Source organism: Bombus huntii, chromosome 1 (genome assembly GCF_024542735.1).
Source record: "Bombus huntii isolate Logan2020A chromosome 1, iyBomHunt1.1, whole genome shotgun sequence".
Classification (NCBI taxonomy): domain Eukaryota; kingdom Metazoa; phylum Arthropoda; class Insecta; order Hymenoptera; family Apidae; genus Bombus; species Bombus huntii.
The window spans coordinates 11,526,333-11,533,447 of NC_066238.1; positions in this window are offsets into that span (position 1 = coordinate 11,526,333).

A 7,115-nucleotide genomic window follows, 5' to 3' on the forward strand; every position below is an offset into this window, starting at 1 on the left:
AGACAGGTACGCGTATGTAAGCGGTGAGAAAGGAAGAGAGGAAGGATAACGACGACACGAGAAAAGCAGCTGATAAACGAAACTTTCGACACCCCGAATGAGGCATGCACGTCCAGGTAACCAGGAACAGGATACGCGATAACCCGGGATCTCGACGCGAACAGCCAGCTAATTCGCCGAAGCCGCGTTTTCGCGAACAATGCATGAAAATAACCCATTGCACACTTTTACCACGGTGGTTCATGTCAGCGTGGTTGCATTTGCGATGAATGCGAGATACCCCGGGCAATTCCCTAATTGCAGTGAGAGGCAAACGAAGCGGGAAAGAGAGAACGAGATGACCGCGGCGCTGAAGGGAAAGAGAAGGTGAGATCAAGAGAAGGACGATATGGAAAAGGTGAAAGAGAGAGAGAATGTTATCCGCTGTTCTCAGCGATGCTTCGAGCGCTCCAGAATACACCAGAATTCTCTCTCTGTCTCTCCGCGAAGCTTCGCGGAGCATGCCACTCTACATTCACCTTCCTACTCCCTTTCTGTCTCTGTCTCTGTTTCTATAACCAGCAATCCTATCCTCTTCGTCCCTCTATCTCTCCCTTTCTGCGACGTGTGCAAGAGCTTCGAAGCGCTCGAACGCCCCCGCGAGCCAACACGGGCCAGCGCCTTCTTCGTGTATCACCGTCTCGCTCGATCTTCACGATCTTCACGAGTCGCCCCGGGACCCGACTGCCTATAAGCAGACTTCACGGACGGAAGAAAAGGGAACGGGCTGCTTTACCAACGTTTCCTCGGCTGCCTTCCACCGCCGATTCTCCGCTGTTACTGTTTCTCTTCTCATCGTTCTCCTCGTCCTCGTCTTCGTTTTCTACGTCATTGCTTCTATTTCTTTCGATCGTTCGTCTTAATCGTGATAAAACGGTCACGTGGTTGTAGCTTGGTACGAAAAGTATCGTTCCGCAACGATCGCGATACGGTCTTTGGATAAAGATTAATTCTACGTATTCGTTGGTCTCTCGAAGGAAATTTATCGAATCATATTATCATATTCAATTTCCGTCGGCTTCTAAAACAAGCACAAAATCAGCCACGGAATAACGATTTTAACCGTGCTATACGCTTCAATGTGCACATCGATGGTATTATTGAATTTTCCATTCGAATTGTTTTTAATAACCCGGTATTTGAATGAGGCAAAATTATCCCTGTGCGGTCTTCTGTAAAAGCAGTGAAAAAACATTTCAAACCACCGACCAGTACCTATTTATTCAAATTCATAAAACGTGATATACTTTGCGTATATTTGTAAAAAATAAAAATGTAAGTAGGGAATAAAACGTAAAAATACAATGAAAAATAAAATTAAATACAAATCTGTTTTCGTCTATCCAGCCTGTTTTTGTTCGCCGCTCTTCTTTTCTGTCCTGAACACGATCGTTTTATCAGAGAGTAACGATCTGGAAATAAACGATAACCCAATTAATCACGCTACTTCGTTTGTTGACATCGATTCCGCCCGCACGATTGCTCGGATAATACGATCGGATCGGTGACCACAATCGCGATATCAAATCGTCGAACCAAATCATTGGAAACTATCATTGGCGCACGAATCGGTTGGATGTCGGGTCGATGAAGCTACACGGTGAGATGGCTACCTGCAACGAACGTAATTACCGCTCGGTTCCAGCGGAGGTGAGGTCGAGGCGAGCAGAAAAGCCAAAGGGGCGAAAGTTGGCGGAGTACCGTGACGCATTTTCGTTTAACAAACCGATAAAAGTTTTCTGCTTATTTGATAATCTCGCAGGCTACTTTTATCATAACCGAACCTTTTACCATAGACTGTGAGCTGGTCGTTGCGCGTCGCGAGGAAACGCCAAACTTTGACGCCTAGCCGAGTAAATCTTGTTTGCCACGTAGGGAAAAGCGTACAGGACGATAAATACGCGAGCGGAGCAAAGCACGTGAGTTTAAAAGCACGGCGTGGCCCGCCGGTGATGGTTAATGGAGTGGTTATGGGAGAATTATTAGACGAGTGTGTGAGATTAATTGCGGTTAAGCCTCCTCGTTAAACTCACCGAACAGATTGAATTATAGCCGTCGGTGACGATAAAATAAACCCGCGTTATTACACTGTAATTTTCTTCGCCCGTGGATAGGTTGTTTCCTTTGTCGAAATATGCTTCTCGTTCTCTTTATCCCAGAACGAGAGGACGAAGCTTTCGTTTCGCCCGACGCATTGTGCCTCTACATCTGGCGCATTAATCAGAGTTCCCGTTATCAGCTGTCGTTACGAACGAAAACGATCCGACCGCAACGATCGAGCCCGGTAGAGAAATTGAAAAGCGAATGGGAAACGTAGAGGAGAGAAAAGACGAGATGCTCGACAACTTTCAAACTTTCTGACCTCGAACAAACTTCTGCCTTTCTCCCGGCAACTTTAACCCTTAAAGCTGGGCGAACAACGGGGCCAGAGTGACGTCCCGCGTGTAACTTCAAGTTCGAACGCGAATTATTGGAAATTCGATCGTACACGAGCGTCGACTTTAACACGCCCTCGTCGGTCGATAACGAACATGGCGGAAATTATTGAAATTCACGGGGTCATTAGTCTGATGCGGTCCACTCGCATGAGAATAACAATGTGCCGGCGTGATTCTGCGCCACCGATCACATTTATATTCATTTTATAATGGCTGCAAAATTATTAATGCGACGCACGAGGTAAAACAAAAAACATATCGTAAATACGTAAATTATACGGCCATCCTGCCTACCGTAATAATATAATTATACGGTGCCTTCCGTCGATGCGCGAACTGCCTTTCGATACGAATTTTATACCGATTCCACGCGGCCATCGAGATCGTGACGATTCTTCACGCAATCCACAACCTCCATCCTGACGCCGGGAGGATAAAACGGAACCAGAGATGATCTTCGATCGACGATCAAAACGATCATGCGGTCCCAGTTTTATACGTGCATATATCGCAAGATGATTCTCTTCTAACATAATAGCACGATCACGATCGTTCTGACAAGTTGTTATCATTCCGACATGGCGTGTCTGGAAACATATGTGGCTTCTGGCTTCCACTAATCCGCCTCCGTTGCATCGTATGCCGAGTAACCTTTAACTTCCACGATATATTACGTATGCATCCCTTCCCCAAGTATTAGGAAACTTTGAGTTCGAAAAACGAATTAAGAACGAGTATTCCACTTCATGAAACGATTATATCATTCATAATTACTCCATTTTTCTTTACCTTTATTTGTTCGCAACCATTAATTTGCATCCGATTAATTGGATTTATCGTTTCCTTGATATTATAAATCAAATGTCACATTTTATACAAGTGATTTTTAACAAAAACTGTCCTAATACTTACGAACGATAAGATACCATACGTATACTTGTGTTACGAAAAGGCCAGTCACCTGAACGCGCTAACTCATCCCAACCATAGTAACTCATCTTTACAAAGAAGGACCGAAACGAAACGCCGTAAACCTCTCGCACGTGCGTATATATCATCCTCGATCTTATCGTACGTCGAGTTCGAAACCTCGCTGTATACGCCACATGCAACCGGTGTCTCCAAGACACGGATCCCTCTGCTAGGACTTTAGAAACCATGAATTGCACGATTTTCACCGCAATAGCGAATCATACAGGAATTCGTGATAGGTTTCGTGAGGACGTATAGCAGAGAAGGAGAGAATGAAAGAGAGCCTAAAGGCGGTTAATAAACGTTATTGGCGGGGTCCTGGTCGCGCTAGGTGGGAGTAAGGCCCAGAGCACATCCCACGGCCATCTATGGGAGCCGCCTGCCTTTTCTCAGGGAGCGTTCGATGACTTACGTAAGTCTTACGAACGCGGGACGAAGATGGAAACGATGGCCAAACGAGGATAACTGGCTGACGACGAAGAAAGAAAGTAAAGGGGGGTGAAAGAGAGAAAAAGGGGCATCGCGAGGCAGACTCGAAGAGAAGGAGCCCGGGGGCTGTCTGGAATCTTCTCAAAATGATTCACAGCCTCCGGTAATTTACATTCGCTTGCGTGGGTGATCGTCGGAGGCTCGGTATCCGGGGATCGAGGGGGGATAGTAGGTGGGTGGCAGGAGGGGGTGGTCGGGGGCCGCCGGCCATACTCCTCTCTTTGCCGACTGCCATCGAAAAGGTTAAACATACACCCACAAGAGGTCACGTAACCAGCCAAGAGAAAGACCGAGTTTACCAGCTACCTTCCTTCCTTTCCCTTCGACCACGGTGGCATACATACGTGCGAGCACCGTGCACGCTCGACACCGGTGCACATCGCGAAGACCAAAATAGAAAATCAGGAGGAAGGGTGAATACTTCGATGGATACTGTATTTTGAATCTGTAGCCTCGATGAGGATTAATTTCTTTTTTTCGTGTATGTGTGAGATCTGAACGTGAGGTTTTTGGAAATTGTGAATGCTCGATAAAAGAAAAACAGACGAAGAAGTAGAAGGGTGAATATTTGAGTAGATATAGTATCGGTGAAGGCCCTTCTCTTTTCTAAAAGCTGAAATTTCTGAATATTTGGAACCTTTGACAAGCATGGAGGATAAGTGGAGGGAAATGGTGTACCCTGAAACGGTTACAATATCTTAAATCCGTGGGCTCGTCAAAGATCGTTCTGTATTTTGCGAAGCTGAAATAATGTCAGACAAAGGATCCTTTTTACTTCGAATTTAATGCTTCCAGCTCGTGACTTAATTCGATGGACCGCCAAAAGTCATCCTGTTAACGTTTTTTGGCCATCTGAACCGTTCCAGGGGATCCTCAAGTACTCAATTTGCCCCTTTGAAGAACTTGATGTCTTCATCCTGACATACACATTACAAACTCTGAATCTACATGAAGATGGACAAATTACTATCGTATAATCTTCTTTGTACAACATCGTTTCCTTAGTCATTTAGAAATCAAAGACTAAAATAGCCCTATCAGTGACTGCGTACATAATGATCATGGTTACACGGCAAACAGAAAGGAAAACGTCAGTTAGCGCTTGACTGGATCTTCGAGCTCGTAATTAACCGTAAGATTGAAATTAATAACGCACAATCATTCGTACCGAGACGTTCCTCGAAGACAAAGGATTCCACGATCGAACAAGCATTCAATCATCGTTTGTTTTTCCACGATGCACCGTCAAGCCGAGCATACCAAACTGGACAACTCCAAAAGGTACACACCGCGTAGGAGTCACGTCGTGGTTCGTTACGAGGCAGAAGTCGATAAGCATCCAATAAAGTATCGGTTTCAGTGCGTTGCATCGAAGTGTGACGTTTCACGGCGATCCGTGCTCGATGGATACACACCCACCCGGTTCAAGGTAATTTTCCACAGACGAGGATTTGCATATCAACGGGAAGTGAGATGCACGCGCTCGCGCAGAAACACTCGCGTCCTATATCCTAGTATTAATTGCTCTGTCTTGCATGGATAACATTTTCTATCTCGATTCTTCGTGTTAATAGAACTCTCACAGCCGCTAGAGGACAGAAAATGAGATATGAAAAGAGAGGAAAAATAAATAGAACGGAAACAGAAGACGAAGGAAGATGGAAAAAGAAGATGAGGAGAAACAGAATAGCGAGACAGAGAAACGGAGATAAAAACAGAAAGGAAAAAAGTGGAAAGAAAGAAAGAGACAGAGGTGGCTCACCAACCGAGGCTCTCGCCTTGGGCACGACACGACCCGTTTCAAAGACACGTAGGGCCAAACCAGAGGGCAAAGAGGAGGAGGGAGAGAGAGCGACTTCTCCCTAAAATATGCGGACCCACGGGCAACACTCGGACTCTCCTCGTTACATCCTGCTGGACGCCTCAGGCGTATACTGGTCCGCCATGCCGGCAGTCTGTATATCGTATGATACAAAAACATCACATTATTTTCATCTTTCTTCATCGTAGCAATCGTTGTCTCTGTTCTACGCTCTGTCGTTCGTCTCTTTTCTTGCTTTTCTCCGCGGACGAAGGCAAGAATGCCTCGGGGCATGTGACCACCATTATGCCTGCCTTCCTACTCCTTCTCCACCTCCTCCTCATCGTCCTCCACCGCCTCCTACTCCTTCTGGTCTCTGTGCCCGCACTCGCCACTCGGTGTATCCTTCTTCCCTCATCTCGTCCTTCCTCGAGAATTACACATTCGAAAGAACCATTTGAGAGATACCAGTCGCGAGACCAACGATTAATTATGCGTTCGATACCCGATGCTTTTCTTTTAGAGGCAATTCCAACCAGAATTTCTAAATAAGTAATGTTTTTCAATTAAACGAATTGAAACGAATTGGATGATTGATTGTGCTAACAACGTCCATTTGTCATTTAATCTATTCAGTCATTCGGTTCCAATATTCCTCACACTGTTTAAATCGTGGATTTCGCGTTGGGTTTTACACTAATTTTACGACCTTCATCCGTGTGCATTATGTATTTTATTTCCACTACTATTCTTTGTATACACCAGAGAATTCGCTTTATATGATAAATAAATGATAACAAATAACTAAACCGAATCTTGGATACGGGGATCTGTGATGTACAAAATGAATTATGGAAGAGGACCAAAGTCTTTGATGGATTCCTTTACTTGAATAAATAAATAATCAACGTTCCTTGATTCCACGCGTCTTGAAAGTTATACACATTCGTATATCCATGTTTTAAAAACATTTCTTTTCATTTGCTTATTGTACAATACCATTATAGCTCATCCCTACATGATGACACTGCTTACTCGTAACGATAATTGTTTTTCAATGTCCAAACCGAAATTGAAAACTATTACGTAATCAATTATAATTCCTCTCTGTCAGAAATAAACGACATTCTGATTATAAAGATTCGAACGAGCTTCTCGAACATTCAAAGTGTTATTTTCTTCGGCCGTTTTCACGGAGCGTGACATTTAATAATATTTTGTAAAAAGATAATTAAACGTATAATGGATTATCGACAAATCATACAGGCGAATTTTATGAATTCACGACGCTCGTGGTCGTAAAATACGAGGTTTAATGACGTCTAAACGTGTCCCGTACGTTAAGCGTCAATCTTTTTCCCAATGAGCTTACCAGA